General features: G+C 46.2%; 1 protein-coding gene across 2 annotated transcripts in view; it reads right to left on the reverse strand.

Moving 5' to 3' along the window:
• The window catches only part of HSD3B7 (hydroxy-delta-5-steroid dehydrogenase, 3 beta- and steroid delta-isomerase 7), a 50,688-nt gene extending 33,448 nt beyond the window's left edge, over positions 1 to 17,240 (reverse strand). The window contains exons 1-2 of one of the 2 annotated variants that reach the window (XM_054994637.1): positions 17,175 to 17,193; positions 16,303 to 16,380 (exon numbers count right to left, since the gene is read on the reverse strand). The gene's annotated coding sequence lies outside the window, so the exon portion shown is untranslated. Of the gene's footprint in view, positions 1 to 16,302; positions 16,381 to 17,174 lie in introns of both variants that reach the window. The other variant, XM_054994638.1, reaches the window with a different exon arrangement.
• Positions 17,241 to 18,901: the final 1,661 nt, after the last annotated feature.

Below are 18,901 nucleotides of genomic sequence, written 5' to 3' on the forward strand. Positions count from 1 at the left end.
GTGGAACTCAGGACCGCACAATGACATCACTTTGTGTCAGCTGGAACAAGGAGGGAGTTTTTTAAAGTTTAAATCACCCTTGGTGAAAATGGTCACATGGCTGGTGGCCCCGCCCCCGATCTCCAGACAAAGAGGAGTTTAGATTGCTCTCCGTGCCACTGCGTGGAGGGTGATCTAAACTCTCCTCTGTCTGAAGATCAGGGGGCGGGGCAACCGGCCATGTGACCATTTTCAAGAGGTGCCGGAACTCCGTTCCACCACGTTCGAGCTGAAAAAAAGCTCTGGCTCTGATCTTTCTAAAGCAGGTTTTGGAAGATCACAGCAAAGCAGAGAAAAAGCCAAACTGTGTGCAAAAGCATGACAACACAACCACTTTCTGCATGGGCTCTATAGGGCCAATTTAGGAATAGAACTTGTAAGACAACTGGATTTAAGATTTTTTTCTTTAACTCAACCTTTCCATCATACAGAACAATGCAACAAAACTGATGTAGCAAACACATAAATGTAGCAACGAATAGAGAATACAACAGAGAGTCTCCCTGAGCCCAATGAAACAACTGGATCTCGCTTGCAAAACTTTGTGGTGAGTTAAGTCCCGCTTCTCAAGTCCACCAAGGTGCAGGATTCTTCTCATCCTCTTCTCTCTCAAAAGGATTTCCAGCAAACTGGACAACACGGTAACCAGACCGCAATCTGTAGCTTAAAAGATATGGCCCTTCTCCATGCCCTCTAGTTTGCAGGATCTGAGCAAGTCTGTTAACGATAGGATGTTTTGGAGGTCTTTCCTTCACAGGGTCGCCATAGGTCGGAGGCGACTTGACGGCACATAACACACACATAGGGTGGGAAGAGCCCAGAAAATTTTCATCACTTCCCCAGCAAATTGCTGCTTCCTTGGCTGCTAGCCTCCATTCAGAGATTCCGGCCCTGCTGGGCTAAACCATTTAGCTTGTGGGGGGCTGCAACAATACTGTGCAAGCCATGGCAAAGGAGCCGGGTGGCCAGCTCCTGGTAGGGAAATTCCTGGAGGTTTGGGGGGGGGCGGCGGTGGAGCCTGGAGAAGTTGGGGATCGAGGAGGGGAGGAACCTCAGTGAGTTATAATGCCATAGAGTCCACCCTCCAAAGCTGCCATTTTCTCCAGGGGAACTGATATCTGTGGCCTGGAGATCGGTTGCAATTCTGGGAAATCTCCAGCCATCACCTGGGGGTTACAACAATCAACACAAGGGTTCCTCTGGAACTAATAAGAATACTATCACAAAAAGACACACACCCCCACCGGAGGAAAAACACAACTTGTATAAATTGTATTAATAAATATTTATTCTTAAAATGCACAGTGCTGCAAATGTGTTATATAAAAAACCAATAAATATAATAAATCTCTACACATTATACATAACCATTACTATCAATACATACAATATAAACAAACTTATGAGCAACTAAGTAAACACAATGGCCGTTTCCACACTGCTCACCTTCTTCAGAAATACTGCAGAACGTCGCAAAAAAAACACGGAAGATGGAGATTCGGTTTCGTTTTCGCGGCCATTTCGGACGCTCCTCTCCGCAGGTCCGAGAGGAAGCGCCCGAGCAGCCTGACCGGGCGGCTGATCTGCAAAGATTAGCCCCCAGAACTCCCAGGGAGGGAGTCAGGGTCCGGGACGTGGCGGGAAGAGCCCCCTGGAAATCGATGCAGGGGGTAAATTACCTGTTTGTCCCCATGGAGGCCAGCAGATGTGCGCGGCACCTTGCGTGCTGCCGGGCCATGGAAAACGGCAAAGAACAGGACTAGGCGGAAGCCTGTAAGTAAGTGAATCCCTTCTGTTATTACAAGCGCATGTGAAGGAGTGGTGGGATCTGAAGTTAAGAAGACTTGGATTTCTTCCCCCTCGCTGAGTTTCAGAAGGTTGGCGGTCCCCCCCCCTAAAATGGCAGTGAAAAAGCAGAGTCCTGCTTTGGGCAAGTCAATTTCGGCTGCCCTGCAGGGAAAAGGGGAATCGCTCAAGGATTTGGTGAAAAGGTCGGTTATCGAAGCCATAAAACCCTTTGTTGACAAGTTGAATGCAACAGATCAAAGGATGGGCTTAATTGAGAGCGATGTGAAAGCCATCAAGGAAGTAGCGGGGGGGCAGAGAAGTCTGCTTGGGAAAATGCGTCACTTATGAGAGCAACGAACAAGGAGCTAAAGTTGGTGGAAAACCAGCTGATCGGGCTGCAAGTGGAACGAACACAGACTATTTTGCGCCTCCAGAATGTTAAAGAGGAGGAAAACGAGGATCTAAGGGATCTTGCCTCGGAATTATTGGCGACACCCGCGAGGGCAACTAAAGAAGAAGTAAAAAGCGCCATTTTGGAAGTCCGTCGGGCTTCTTCAAAATATGCAACGAAGCGGCAGCTGCCTCGCGAGATCTTTATTGAGTTTTCATCTAGGAGGGTCCGGGACACTATCCCATACAACTCATATAATGCGGACTTGGACTTTCTGGGGAAAAAAGTCAAGATACTGAAGGACATTCCATTTTTAGTTCGGAAAAGAAGATTTAAGTATAAAAGGCTGGCAGCTCTCCTGAGGGAACATGGGATAAAGTATAAATGGCTATTTCCGGAAGGAATCTGGTTCAGTTATAAAGATCAAGCTTACAAGATAAATTCAGAAGATCAGCTAAGGGATTTTGTGGACAAAAATCAAGAATTTGGGCAAGACACCAAGCAAAAAGAAGAAAATCTGAAGCCTGAAGGGAGGGGGGAGGCAACGAGCGCTGCGGCTGTAGCTGCTCAGAGAGAACTGCGTCCGAGGCCTGTGGGGGGGAAGAAGACTTAATTTGGACTGTAATTTGTATTTTGTAAGGTCAACCACTCCATCATTACTTTATTAAGGTTTAATCTTTAATTATGGCAGTATGAAGGGAAAGCATTGTAGTGTAGTGTTTATTGTTTGTATGTAGCCTTCCCCCTTTTTCCACCCCTCCCTTCCCTTTTCTTCTTTTCTCCCTTTTTTCCTTCCATTGTACTTTTGTAGTTTTTTGTAGTTTTCTGTTTTAGATATTAAAAAATAAAATTAAAAAAAAACACGGAAGATGGCATCTTCCGATGTCGCGCAAAACTTGCGCGAGAAGATGCTATCTTCCGCGTTGTTTTTGCGAAGTTCTGCAGCCTTCCGGAAGAAGGTGAGTAGTGGGGAAACGGCCAATGGCTCATTTAAAGAAGAAACGGTTCCTTTTTGGCACAATGTCCCTAGATCCAATTAGTGAGAAAGTATCTCAAAGGAATTCACTGAGGTAAGTAAGCAAACATTCTGAGCTTCATTATCTTAATCACCGTTCTTTCTTTTTTGCAGACAAATATGCTGCTGACAGGAGTGGACTCTTCTAGAGAAATAGCCACATTCCTGTTTTCTCATTTTGCTGTTGTAGAGCGGAGCCTACCGAGCATTGCCAGCATACCTGGTAATATACAAATTACCAAACTGGTGATACAAGACTGAATGTTGGCAATGCTGTACTGGATGTTAGGATTGATGAGCCTTTGATAAAGTTCGGATTATGAAACTAGATAAAGGTACGCTGGCAATGCCCGGTAGGCTCTGCCCTTCAACAGCAAAATGATAAATAGGCAGGGCTTTTTTTCAGCAGGAACGTGGTGGAACGGAGTTCCGGAACCTCTTGAAAATGGTCACGTCTGGTGGCCCCGCCCCTTGATCTCCAGACAGGGGGGAGTTGAGATTGCCTGGGGATCAGGGGGCAGGGCCACCAGCCATGTGGCCATTTTCACCAAGGGCAACCCACTGAGTTCCACCACCTCTTTTCCCAGAAAAAAAGCCCTGTAAACAGGAATATTGCTATTTCTCTGGAAGAGTCCACTCCTGTCAGCAGCATACTCATCAGCAAAAAAGAAAGAACAGTGATTAAGATAATGAAGAACAGAATGTTTGCTTACTTACCTCAGTGAATTCCTTTGAGATACTTTCTCACTAATGGGATCTAAGGACATTGTGCCAAAAAGGAACCGTTTCTTCTGTATGTGAACCACCACCTGGCGGTTGGCAACCCTACAAAAGAGTCTAGGAATGAGTAGGTGTGTAATTGTATTGGTGGTGGTAGAGAGTGCCATCAAGTCATAGCCTGCTTTTGGCAACCCGGGTAAGAGTTTCGTGGCAAGAGATTAAAAGAGGTAGTTTTCCATTGCTTGCCATTGGAGGTCTCCCATCCAATTACTAACCAAGGCCAACTCCATTTAGTTTCCAAGATCTGATGAGACTGGGCTTGCCTGGGCTATCCAGGTCAGGGTTATAAACCCATTATTAACTTGCATGAACAGGGCGAAGAAGAAAAGTTATATAAAACAACAGTGCGGTGATATAAAACCAGGCAGCTTGTGAATATCTCCAAAGCATGACAGTGCTAGAAACAAACTTAAACATATTAAAGAACTTAAGCAATAAAGCCAAGGGAGAAGATGCTGCTTGCAAACAAACCCTTAATATCTTAGAGAAAGACAGTAATTTGCTAGACAGAAAACTGCATCCCCTTCTAATGCATTCTGTGTGGACAAGTTGTTTCCTCAAAGGACCTACAGAGTTGCTACATATAGCGGCAGGAAGGAACTGAACCCAGCGATGGAGACCAATAGATTTACATGGCCAGCTAACAATATCCAAGTAATGAGCAAGCTTCCGTGTACACTAGGATACTTCAGGAAAAGAGCTGAAGAAGGAAAGATATTACCATTCATATCTTGGCTTTCCCACTAGGTGGGCATCTCAGAGATTAAACTGATCTTTATCTAGCCCTTTAAGGAACAAGGTTTGTCTTGAAATCTAGGGGTTTCCTTTCTCAACTCAACTACAGCCAGTTTGCGACTGTTTTCACAGAAGTGTTTCAACACAAGGGAAGCTGTGGCGTGCTACTGGTATCTCCCCCCCTTGCCACAAGATATTTCTGATACAATTTAAAAGTTTCTCCCCCACATATATGTCACATATCTCCTATCACTTAGTTAAATCTGCATATGGCAAATAATTTATACTGAATATTGCCCGTAGGATTCATAATAATTTACCGCATGAAGTGACAGCAAGGCTGTTTTCACAGCCGAGAAATTGCCCCGGGTGGGGTGTGGGGGGGGAGACACAGAGGAACTGGCAATACTTCAACACATGACTCAATGGATCTTTTAGGTATTATAATGCAACCGTGTGATGTCACACACAATGTTGTCACACACAATGTCACTCTTATATCCTCCTTGAAGCCAACTTTGGTGGTCTTTCTTTTGATGCTGCGGCCGCTGATGGGGCAGTGGCAATGGTGCTGCCATAGGGCCGGTTTCCCTGCAGTTTCTCTGGCCCAATACGCTGAACCCTCCCTCCCCTGGGCTACTGGGGGCTACTGTATTAAAATTGACAACTGAATATTATTATAGCAATAAAATGTTATAATAATATATGTGGACCAGATTCTTTGAGGGCCTAACAACCCACCCTTTCTCCCAAATGGGAATTCAAAGTGGCTTACATCATTTTATCTAGATGTGACAATATCCTCATTGCCACAAGGATGTTGCCGGCATGTTAGAGTCATTTAAAAATGCCACAAAGGCCCAATTCTAATCAGGCCCATAGTGTGGCGCTCTTTTTCCTCTCTTCCGCTCCTTTTCAAGGGCCGAAACAGTTTTATGTATGTATGTATGTATGTATGTATGTATGTATGTATGTATGTATGTATGTATGTATGTATGTATGTATGTATGTAATTTATATTCCACCTTTCTCACTGAGACTCAAGGCGGATTACATAGTGTGAAATTAGTACAATCAGTGGCAAGGACAAGGGCAGGCATTTCCATACAGTGTCAAGAATATTTCCATAAACAATGTCATAAGGTAAATGAATACAGTGTCAAGGACATTTCCATTAAAAATGCCATAGGGTTAATGAATACAAGTTTACAAAGATATAGTATTGGCAAGGATCCAATACAGGGTTGAAGAATTGCTGAAACAGAACATAATCAATTCTAGGACTTACATTAAACAACATGAAGCACAGGTAGTATACAGGAGTACATATTTAAAGCAACAGATAATATGTAAGGCAACATAATGGTGAAATCTATGGTTTCTAACTCATTAGCAAAACATCCGGGACCACTTTCCTACAATACCACCACCCTCTTAGCTGAGAAAAAGCCCTTTTTGAATAATTCAGTTTTGCATTGTTTGTGGAAAGCTAGGAGCATGGGGGCTCTCCTGACCTCCTCAGGGAGGCCATTTCATAGGGTAGGGGCCAGCACAGAGAAAGCCCACGTATGGGCTGCTGTTGATTTTGCCCATGTACAGGCTGGCACGTGCAAGAGACCCTGTTCAGATGAGTTTAGTTGTGGGGACATGAGGACCCTGTCACATCCACCTTGGCTCTGAATTCCCAGCTTTCATTTTTTTTTAAAAAAAGTAAGTCTCTAGTCCCTTTTGTTGGAGACACATGCATTTCCACTTATACCTCCGCAACAACAGTGGCCAGAAACTTATTTTCTTTTAAAAAATAAAATCTGGGAATTCATATAACCTGGTGCACCAATTGTTATAACGTTGTATTGATATAGAGATATTTAATTGCCAATTTTAAAAAAGCCCCCAAGTGGCCAAAGGAGAAAATAGCTGCAGTGGAGGCAGAGCTAGAGGAAATGGCTGCCATGTGGGCAGGAAAATCTGAACTTTTCCACTCACATAGCATACATTATTACCCAGGCTCTACTGTGATCTTTCCCGAAATTTTGCAGCAAAACAGATTTGAGAAAGACCCTGGGTGATGTCTGACAACCAGAGGGAACTTTTGGGAAGCACGCCATGTGGTGTGCACTATGACATCACTTATAACAACAACAATATTCAATTTATATACTGCCGTTTAGGACAACTTAATGCCCACTCAGAGTGTTTACAAAGAATGTCATTATTATCCCCCCAACAAAACACCCTGTGAGGTGGGTGGGGCTGAGAGAGCTCCAGAGAGCTGTGACTAGCCCAAGGTCACCCAGCTGGCTTCAAGTGGAGGAGTGGGGAATCAAACCTGGCTCTCCAGATTAGAGTCCCATGCTCTTAACAACTACACCAAACTTCGGGGGAACCTGGAAGTGACACTGGGTAGCTCTAGGAATCACCAAAAACTTTACGGTGTCAGGTAGCTCTAGTGATTGCCAGAAATTTTACGGTAATACCACAGAGTTTCTGGTGATTCCTAGAGCTAAATGACATCACTTCTGGGTTTTCCGCCGAATTGATGTCACAGTGCGTTCAGCACCAACTTAATTTTTCTTCTCATGCTGCCACTTGAGTAATGCAGGTTGCCAGTGGAAGGCCACGGCAGAGGGCTTGACAACCCTAGAAAGATCAGAGAAAAGCCCAGGAAACCCTGGGAGGTGCACAAACGCACCACAATACAGTGGGGAAGCAGGAAAAAAACCCCTTCTTCCTACCACCATCAAACTCAGGTTAAATAACTTGAATAGAAATGACTCAATCAGATCAAAACAGCAGCCACTCTCTCTCTTCTGAGTTTTGTCTTTCCTCCTAAGTAGACCATTTAATATTCATCAAAGGTGTTCATATATTTCTTTTCTGTTCCGGTATAGAGTCTCTCTACACAAGACATCTTACACGGGGACGCTCAAGTGGCTTACTTTCTGTCTGGTCTTATATTCAAGTGTCCTCTGTCTCCCTAGCAGTGCGTGTATATTCAAAATAGGAGAACAAGTGTAAGATCTTTCACTTGATCTTACTTGTATAAGATGTCTTGTGTAGAGAGAGACTCAGAAGTCAATCCTAATAACACAAAATACAAATGCCTGAGGAACAGTTTATGCTGAAATACTTTCCTAAAACCACACTCAGAAGCTTAAGGCATATAAGAATCAGCTACAAGTAGGGTGTCCAGCCTCCAGGTGGTGGCTGGAGATCTCCCGGAATTACAACTGATCTCCAGGTGACAGAGATCAGTTCTCCTGGAGAAAATGGCTGCTTTGGCGGTGAGCTCTATGGCATTATACCATTCTGAGGCCTCTCCCTGCCCCAAACTCTGCTCTCTCCAGGCGCCACCCCCCAAAGCTCCAGGAATTTCCCAACCTGGATCTGGCAACCCTAGCGACAAGCTCTGTGAAAGAACTCTTTAACTGTACTTTGTAGGGTCTCTTGAAGGGAGGAATGACTAAGCAGCCATTGCGTTATATGGCAGCCCATTGCAAAGAAGAGAAGCCACCACAGAAAACCCCTCCCCCAGGCCACACCCCTTTTTACTTCCCTCAGGGAAGGGGTAGACAACAGACACCTCTGAGAGAAACTGAATTCAAGCCCAAATCTATACAAGGAAAGGCAGTCTTTCCAATAGGTCTTACAGTTTAGCCCTGCGTCGTTTGTCAAACATCTATTCCACAGCTGCCAAAAGTCAAATTATAATTCAGGAGAAATTGTTTAAAACAAGGATTTCAGGAAAGAAAACTCCTTTTTTTTTTGCAAAGTAAAAGCTGACTAATACATCAGATTCTTGCCAACATTTTTGGTATTATGGCATCTATAGGTGGGGTATTAATATACAAAGTTGTTTTCATACCCCAATTTTTTATGTTTTTGGTCAATTCCCTCCTGCAGAAGAGGGAATAGCTCTCCTCAGACAGTACCGACTTCTGTTAAGCGCATTAAAAAAGGACTTCTTTTAAAGGAGTCTAATGTCCCAGTGCAGAAACATCTTTTGAATTCAAATTGTTTACAAGCACTAACTGGTTAAGTCTGATAACAGTTACAGCCCAAAAGTGACAGCCCTATGAAAAACAGATAATTTTTTAAACAATCAATTCAATTAAAGATTATTCTCCAGCATTTTCCAGGGATTTCTGATGTGTTTTTCTGTTACCAGCTGCCTCAGACATTCCTGCTATGTCATCAGTAGCCAAAAAGACAGCCTCCAGCAAGGTACAGCCCCAAGGAGAGCAATGCAGCATTCCAGAAAGGAACAGTGGAGATGCAAGAAGCCGTCCGTGTCCCAGAATCTTTGCAATGCACAGGAGTTCCTCTGCAGGTGAATGTGCAGAAATAAAGAGGATTCTTGGAGTATTCCTAAATTTAAAAACGGTTAACCGATTGATACCCCTCTAGGAAAGGCCGATGGGGTGGAACAAGCCCTTACTTCCTGTCACTTTGTGCTTTCAGCATTCCCACGCAACTCTTGGAGGAAATTCATGTTGTACGTGCATCCTCTGCTCATAAATTGTTGACAGGGATGTTTTTTATAATGGGGAACCAAAATTAGCACTTTTATGAAAAATGTGAACAGATACAGCTGGGCAGCATGTCAGGTACCAAAGATACATGCCCTTGACACATCTCCAGGGTACTGTGAAGGATTATGCAAGGTCAGGGGAAAAGAAAGAGATGTCAGCTGGGTATTTACGGGGAATTAGAAAACTGATGGTTCTGGGCATGGAGTACAAAGATTGGTGGGGTAGGTGGAGAAGAAAGAAAATTGAAAAAAGATGATGGGTCAGACAGAGGCTGGGCTGAAGAGCATTACGGGATATGTCTCAATGACCACATAGGACTTGTGTTGGTAAAGCCATTGATATCAATTGGCCAAGGTGTTGTGAGGCCATGGGATTTATGACCATTCCTGGAGATCAGGGAACAAGACACAGAATGTAAACAGTACTGCTCTGGCAAGGGAAAGGGAAGTTGTCAGTTTGGCCTGAATTAAATGTTAGAGACCCTGGGACCTGTGTAGGACAAGCTGAGAAGCAACAGAACTCAGGAGGTTGGCAAACTGAGGAGCAGGAGCCCCAGGCAGGTTGACTGAAAAACTGAGAGACAAAAGCCTCTTTGGGAAAAGCCTCACCTGTAAGCCAGGAAAAGTTTCACCTAGCAACAGCTCAGAAGCAGTGGGCAAGCTGTTGAGAAGCCCCAAAATATCATTAGCACAAAGGTCTGAAAGATCCAGGAGTGTAACAGTTAACAGCAGAGGCAGATCTTAGCCCTAATAAAATTGCATGGAATTGGCAGGGCCTGAACCCTTGGCCAGGATTTCCCAGCTGCTGCTAGCCAATGCAGACTTTGCTAGCCAAAAATTAACCAGTTTGTGTATAAAAGAGTAGAAGCTACCCATCTGCATTCTGTTCAAGTTACTGTTATTTTATTATTTAATGCATACACTGCCTTTTGTCCCAAAGCGGCTTATATTGTTCTTCTCTCTTCCATTTTATCCTCACAACAACTTTGTGAGGTAGGTTAGGCTGAGAGAGAGCGCCTGGCCCAACATCATCCAGCAAGTTTCCATGGCAGAGTGGGGATATGAACTTGGGTCTCCCAGGTCCTAGTCCAACCCTCTTACCACCACACCAGCCTGGCTATCAAGTATGGGACCTGTGACCGAGACGCGGGGGGGGGGGGAGAAGACCTGATCCTGACTGTAGTTCGTACTTTATAAGATCTACCAATCTAATAGCATATTAGAAAGTTTAACTTTAAATAATTGTATTATGAAGGGAATGCAATACTTGTAGATGTAGTGTGTTTTTATATGTTGTTTCTTCCCTTTCCCCCTGTTCCCTTTTTCCCTTCTTTGTAGTTTTTGCGGTTAGTAATTAAAAATAAAAATTTATACATAAAAAAAAAAGTATGGGACCTGATTGGAAGGAGGCAAACAGAATAGATGGGTCAAGTAACAACCTAAAAATATATATTAGAAAGTATTTATTATATATGTAGATTAAAAACAAGTTTAAAACGTAAGGCCTAAATGGCAGACTACATGTATATGCTAAAACTGACTAAAACATCTCATGGTACAGATGATGGTACAGTGCAATGACCAACACAAACAGACCATGGTACAGTAAAAAAAAAACCCGACCGGACGCATTTTGGCCCTAAGGTCTTCCTCAGTGGTCAGTTGTAAACAATTTCTAATCACACCCACCCACACATACAAATTGTTTATTAATTGCTTACAACTGACCACTGAGGAAGGCCTTAGGGCCAAAACACATCTGGTCGGGTTTTTTTACTTCAAATCGAGGTCAGCTGGCTGCTTCAAGAGGATGGAACACATAGACCGAGCAGAGTGATCCACCCCAGTGAAAGCTAATAGGAGGAAATTCAGGCCAGAGCAGTACATCATGCAGAGTTGCAGCAGCCACCCTCCTTGTGGCTGGGTTCGTTGGGCTCATATGATTATTGAGCAAGTGTATTTCTCAGGGCACACTTAACTCTCACCTCCCACATTCTGGGAATGTGTAGGAGAAGAAAGAATAAGACAATGCAATTTCAAAGGTTAGCTTTTTTTTAAAAAAAAACTGAACACTATGCCATGATTCACAGCCTATAATTAGATTGTGGCTTCCAAGCATTACCACAAAAGCCATTTTTAACATGGGCACAACATCAGCAATTCAAGCCCAGCATCATTACTCAGTGATTCTCAGTGCGACTTCTTACAACACGTGCCACAATGCCAACCTTGTTTGAAACACACGCTTACACACCCCGAGCCCCGCTGTTAATTATATGGCCGTACATATGACAGCTTTGCAGGGAAGAGACCCAGGCTGACAAACCCCATGAGGGGAGCCGCACTAGCAGGCGGCAGACAAAACAAGGAAGAATCTCGTGGCACCAGAAAGGCCAACACATTTGTTGCGGCAGAAGCGCTAGGGAGCCCCCCTTGGATTGATGCAGAGCTGATAAACAGCTGCTTCAACTAGATGCCTAGTTGGCAGAAATCGCAAGGAGCCAGGAGATACGGGAATCTGGACTCCCAGGTTTTACAAATTCAGCGAAGAGAGTGAGAGTCCCCTAGGGTTCTAGGAGTTCTTTGGGACGGGATGAAGGAGAAAGCGGGATACATAAGCAGCAAAGTCTGGGGTTTTCAGTCCAGGGATCAAGAAGAGAAAAACAGCCTTTAGCCAATGGCTCAGCCCAAGATGGTGTGAAAATAACGACAGTGCCGCAGAGCATATACAAAGTGCCTTTCCCCACTTCATCACTACCACTCCACTTTGTGAAGGGAAGCACCTGCCCGATTCTCACAGGGTCCAAGCGCTGAAAGTACCAGATGGAGTCCTGCTAGGGGAAGAAAATGATGCTAAACCCCAGACAGACTCAGAGCACTCAGCACTGCCAAGGAGCAAAACCAAGAGCACAAGAAGAGTTAATTTCCTGGATGCTGGAAAGGGCGTGGCAGTAAACAAGAGGCTGCCCTTACACACACACACACACCCCCCGCAGGCAACTCGGCTAAGAGATCATGGATGTGAGCCACTTTATCACTGTGCTTTACCTTGGACTGGGTGCACCCCAGCAGGGAGGCATTGTTCGAGCTGGTACTGCTGGCACTGTAAGCACACACTGTCCTGTACAAGGGTTAGCGTTGATAGCAAACAAAAGTGAAGGCAGCTTAGGTGTTCACTGCCTAGCAAGGAAAAAAGAGTGCCCAGGTGCAGGGGAGGGGCGCAGCTCCTGCCATCTACTAGAACTCGGGGCAGGGGGCAGCCTGGCTCTTGGGCTTCCTGGTCAAGTCCCCAAGGGGCTGTTGCTTTGGAGGGCCACTGGCAGACTGGAGAAAGCAGGGTCAAATAGCACTGCCCGGCTCAGCCCTGAGCCACAGTTACGTAGCAACAGGTACGGGAGGACAAGTTTCAGTTTGTGCAAACAAAACCCACACCGTCTGCACGGACGCTGAGAAGCCTGCTGCTTACAAGCCTGCAGTCTGCATTTTATGCACAGGCGAGAGATGAGCGATATTCATCACCCCAGTTATTACTCTGTCTTCTTTAAACTCAAACCTGGCTTGTTCTCTACCTCTCCTCCCTCCATTCTAAGGGGCCAGCCCCCCTCCCTCCAAGTTTTGAAGACAGCCTTTGGGGGAACTCTCTCCTAACCATTCAGCCCCACTGAATAAACATCCCACACCACCTTAACAGCCTAGGGCTGGGCTCCAGGCAGTCATAGTAATTAGACACCAAACCCAGAACTATATTACCGTGTAAGGTCCTCTACTCCTTTGCCTCCCCCTAAAAAGAAAGGAAAACCTTTGCCAAATGAGAGGCATCCTTAATCCCACACGAGACAGACAATATACTCCTGTCTACGGAAAGAAAAAAAAACAAAATCAAATGCGACTCTCATGTAACGTCTCATTAGGACTGACTGAAACGCCATGATCGTGAGCACAAGATTGCAGGTTCTCCAGAACTCTTCATCAAGCCTGATGTCGAGAGGGAGAAGAAAAAGGCCTTTCAAGGCAACCACAGGAGATCTAATGATATAATGATTGGGGAGGGGGGAGCAGCCCTCCAACCAGCATTTGAACAGGTGGAGGGGCAGTCAACAGCAGGTTTTATGTCACTTCATTCCTAAACTCTTCAAATCTGATTTGTACCCTGCACCATATAATAAATTTAAATCTCCATTTGAGGAAAGCTACGAACTGCAGATGCTGGGGAGGGAAGGGGGTCTTCCAACTTATCTTAAAGCACCCCCCCCCCCGCTATTGATCTGTATAACATCCAGTCTGAACCTGGAAGCTTGCGCTCATGGTTTATCTGGCCTTAATGAAAAGGCATAGCACTTCTGTTGTTGCTGGATGTAATCCCTCAAGTGGATTAGGCAGCTTGGTTTTATGTAGGAACGAAACAGAGGTAATGCTGGCACAGCATCAACTGCCCCCCCCATAACTCCCAGGTTCCAAGGCAGTGGCTTTTAACAGGATGGGAAAGCCCCTACCCCAGTCAAGCAACGAGGGGCAGCAGACGGCTATGAAACCAAACCTCACGTTTCCCACGGAACGGACACAAGAGAAGCCCGTTTTTAACCTCGCCCTAGCAAAACCTGCTGAGGGTGCATTTGCCGTAGCACAGGGATATTTTTCTATCAAAGGGGATCAGGTGAACAGAACTGAGCTGGCTAGAATAACTAAAGCAGACACAGTGCTGGAAGGGACAAAAGGCCTACTCACTGTCAATTAGTCACAGCAGGAAGCGTGCATTGCAGTTTTAGCCCAGGCTAACACCCAGATCCGGATTCTGATACTAGGCAGGGGTGCCATATGCTCAATTTGGGGCTGGATTTGGATCAGCTAGGCAGGAAATTTAAGCCAGGCTAATTCCCAGGGGATTAACTGCAATTGGGCTATGCCGCTCCGGGAACCAAGAAGACAGATGCCTCTACGAGGCAAAGTTCAAACAGCACCCGGTTGTAGATCCTTCTCCTCCTGGCGGTTTTAACCGAAAGGAGTGGAGGAACGGCATGAGGCAGATGTGCAAGAAGTGATTGCTTAACTTGAGGTTCTCAGTGGGTTGGGATCCAAAAACAATTCTCTTACAGGTGAGTCGCAACTCGCAAGACTAGGAAGAAGACGAGTAAGCGCTAGGTGGCTCAATGGCAAATGGGGCTTGCATAACCTGCCGAATGGCCACAAAAACACAGCTCACTAATACTATCTATTTAAACATGAAAAAATAAAATAAAAGTTTGTCTCCTGTTAACCAAAGTGAGATCCCTGCAATGTATTCTAAGGAAGGGGGGAAGGAGAATGAAATTCTTCTGCAAGCGGGTCTAAACATGTACCGCATGTGTAGAAGCGGGTTCTGCATCAAACAGTTTCAAGACCCCTCGGCTTAACCAGTTACTTTCCAAGGCCTCAGATTCCTGCAGCAGTAAAGCGGCTTCTGGCCTGGAGAACTTCATGCGGGGCTCACCTTATTAAGCATACCTCCATAAAGGAGGAAACATTTCCTGCATAAAGAAAGCTAGCTTGTCAGGGTGCAAGAATCCAGCCTTAGTGAGAACTAGAGGCAACTAAAATCCAGCAGCCGCACATCCTAAGATGACCGCGGGTCTGACTAACAGCTCAGAACCAGTTCTTCCAAGCTCTTTTCCTCACCACTTAATTAGAACCAGAGCTTAGCTTTTCAACTAGTTTTCAAGGGTAGGTTTAAGCAGTGGGACAGACAGGCTTATCTTTTGAGTAAAAGATCTTGGTGCATCCCTAAAGCCTGCCCCTCTACGCAGCTGGAGTTACCTCCTAGAAGAATTCCTCTATAGAACAGGCACAAATTCAACAGGGAGCTATCCTCACCATTCTACCTGCATCTTGGAAGGAGTGGGAGGAGAGCTTCCCCTGCCAATTTTTTGTTCTGAAAACCTGCACCAAGAAATGCTTACAGAACAGATGGCTCCTGTTAAAAAGCCAAGCTAATAAATATTTTTAATTAATAAAAATTAAACAAACAAAACTGGGCATTTTATCCAAGACTCCAGCACCACTCCACCCAGCTCTGGAATCAACGCAGCAACAGCAAATGAAAGCGCCGAGCAGATTAAAAGTGCCACCTGTGCCAAAATGAGCCCTCCTCCACTCGGAGCAGCGTCCTTCTTTCCAGCTAGCACTGCTAGCCAGACAAATAAATCCACTCACGCAAAAACAGAAGATGACATCTTCTTACAACACATTCCCACCTCCCCCAACATTCCCCAAACTGGAATATCTCAGAAAGAAACGAGGCAAGCGTATTCTGCAGCGAAACCACAGAAACGTGCCTTTCTTTCCAATACAAACACTCCCTGGCACTCCGTCACAACCTGGGAAGGCAGCACAGCTCTTACCATTCCCTGTCCCGGTTCCTCAAAGCTCCCGCTCGGGCCCAAGAGCCCAGAAACAAGGACGCAGGCAGCACCCTTGACAGCCTCACTGGGCAGGCACCAAGCAGCAACCAGCTGCTGTTTTCAAGGACCAAAGCTTCTCCTCTCCATCTGATCCTCACAACCTCCTTGCAAGGTAGGCTAGGCTGAGAAGGGGATGTCAACTGGCGTACAATCATCCAGCAATCCAAGTGGGAATTTTTTTAATGAAATAAATGAAATGAAATGAAATGAAATACAATGAAACATGAAATATGAACAGACCATCAAATCACAGCTCTTTTCTTACAGGAATAGTCAAATTCCATTATCACCATACTATTTTTCATTTTCAAATAGAAATAAATCAGACCCCCACAGTTATCTATACTGCAATCCAAGTGGGGAATTTGAACTCAGGTTTCCCTAGTTCTAACCGGAGACTCTACTCCATTCTGGTTGCATTTGCACATTGCTGGATATTGCACGTTTGCAAGAATTTGCGACTGGACGGTCCATTTGCAAACCACTGCTATGGCAGAGCAACCACACAGTACCCAGCCGGAGGGACGGGGGAAGCAGACAGCTTTGCTCTAACCACTACACGTCTTTCCCCATTTCACTCTTCACTCACCTTCCAAAGTCCGGCTGCTTTCTAGACTCACGCCTCTGCCTTTAGCAGCTGGCAATTCAACCGGTGAAGATTTTTCTACTACAGAGAAGCAGGGAGGGGAGAAACCTTTTAACTTTGCACTTGTTGCCACCTGGCTGGCGGCCCCAAAGAGCCCTGCCTCCGAGAGGGAGGGAGGGAGGGAGGGAAGGCCGCTCTCCACCCCCCACCCCCCACATCCCAGGCACCAGCTGGAGCCAAGCGCGCCATCCAGGCGTCGCTCACGTTTTCCTGGGCCAAGCCCAGCCGGCCGACTTCGAGCCAAGCGCGCCTGACGCGTCAGCACCACAAATCAGCCACCTGGGCGGGGAATCCCTCGGCCCCAAACGGCTTCTATTCCGGCGGCGCAGCCTCGAGGCCGATGGAAACCCCGAACCGTCCAGCCCGGACGCAAAAGGCTGTGGCTGCCTAAGTGCGCCCTGGACGTGTCCCGGGGTACCCTCGCCTTCTTTAATTGACACGCGGAGATGCCGGGACCTCTTCACACACGTATAGGAGCGGGAGCCAAAGCTACCGCTAGCATGCATTCGGTTGCCAACCTCGAGGTGGGGTCTGGAGATCGCCTGGAATTACGTCTAATCCCCAGATGGCAGAGGAATTGCAAGATTCGAGTCCGGTGGCACCTTCAAGACCAACCAAATGCCCAGCGAAAGGTAGGAGATCTGGTTGGTCTCGAAGGTGCCAGTGGACCCGAATCTTGCTCTTCTGCAGACCAAAACGGGCTACCCAACCTGAAACTTCCTTCCCGGAGGAACTGGCAGCTTTGGATGCCCCGGCAGGGAAGCACTGCTCAGCCCCCGCGTCCCTGGCCCGTCCCCGGTGGAGCGCCCACCTACCGCCTGGGTCCAGCCGGGGGCTCTCCTGCGCGGCTCTCCGGCCCCATAGCCGGCCGCTGCCTCGGAGCTTGCAAAGTATCCGTTCCTCTGCCCGCCCTCCTCCGTTACACCAGCTTCCCTTCGGGTCCTAGCACCGGCGGGTTCTGCTCAAGGCCGGCTGGCGCGCTGCAGTGGCAGAGTTGCCCCTCCCGGCATTGCGCGCGAGGAGGCAGGCATCCAACCGGCAAAGCATGGCAGGGTTCTAGCATGTTTCAGGGGGGTAGACGTGTGGTGCTAGAAGAGCAAGGTTCGGGGCCAGAAGCACCTTAAAGGCCAACTAGATTGCCACCGTGGGAGCTTTAAAGCTCTCTGGCTCTGGAAAGCTCAGACTCTGGAAATGTAGTTGGGTTTTAGTTAGCCACACTAGTTCATCGTCGGGGGTCTTACCTTCCACATATATGTGCAGAATGACTTCTAATATGGAAGGCTGACTGTTCAAATCTCTCTTCCAACACTAATTTATGAGGTGCTTTCTGACAAGCCAATATGGAAATAATATTAACTTACCTTAATAGGTTTATTGTAAAGCTTTAAAATGAGATCCTGCCCTCAAGTCATAGTTGACTTATGGCGACCCCTGGTGGGGTTTTTATGGCAAGAGACTAATGCCATTGCTTGCCTCTGCAACCCTGGTCTTTGCTGGACGTCTCCTATCCAATTACTAACCAAGGCTGACCCTGTTTAACTTCTGAGATCTGATGAGATCAGGCTCTCCAGGTCACAAATGCCAAGTATTACTGTTGGCTCTCTTTTAACAGTGTCTAAAGCTCACTAGGGGGAAGGGAAATAGAAATCCTAGATCCCCCCCCCAAATCATTCTGGAATGAATCTCCCCCCATCTTAGAATGGCAGTGTTATTCTTTTTAACTCAGGTCACTGGAATTTACCATACTCCATCCATTCATATAAAAGCAGTAAGCATTTCTGTTGCACAGAAGTTATTAAAAGCATGTTAACCTTCTACAAGGCTACTGGGTAGTGCTAGTCAGTCTCCATGCAATGAATTGCTTTATACAAATTATCTCAGGAATGCTTACAACAGCCCTGCAAAGTAGGTCAGTATTATCATCCCCATATCGCATAAGGGGAAATGAGGTAAAGATGCTGGCCATCCATCCAGTAAGCATGACTAAAGCAACAGTTGAGCGAGGGCATTCCTTGGAGCAATGGATAGGTTTGACTCTAAAACGAAGGTTGGAGGAAAAAATGTCCTGTCCTTTTAACAGAGGGTGGATGTCTGGAGATGGGCAGTGGAAGCTTTTCTTTGCATGGAGGTAAAAAAAATCACTTGGTAAATATCCCAGTTAGCCTCTATTAAAGGGACAGAACATCTTTCTCCAGGCAGTTGGCAACCTACCCTAAAACCTGGGATGAGTGGTGATGCCTAGCAAGCTGAGACAGGATGATGGGGAATCAACAGGATCTCTCAGGCCCCTCTTGGGGGGGGGTGCTTGCAGAAGGGTTAGTCCAAGGACACAGAGCTGCCTTATAGTGAACCTGACAGGTAGAAGCCTTTTACATTACCTACTGCCGGGTTCTTTTAACTGGAGGCGATGGAGATTGAACCTGAGACCTTCTGCAGGCAAAGCCAAGACTTTCCCATGGAGCCACAGCCCTTCCCCATTGAAGGTAATGGTAAGGCAGAAACTTGTTTGGGTGCCTGGCCCTTTCCCCCAAAAGAGATGAGG

Source organism: Eublepharis macularius, chromosome 12, assembly GCF_028583425.1.
Source record: "Eublepharis macularius isolate TG4126 chromosome 12, MPM_Emac_v1.0, whole genome shotgun sequence".
NCBI lineage: Eukaryota > Metazoa > Chordata > Lepidosauria > Squamata > Eublepharidae > Eublepharis > Eublepharis macularius.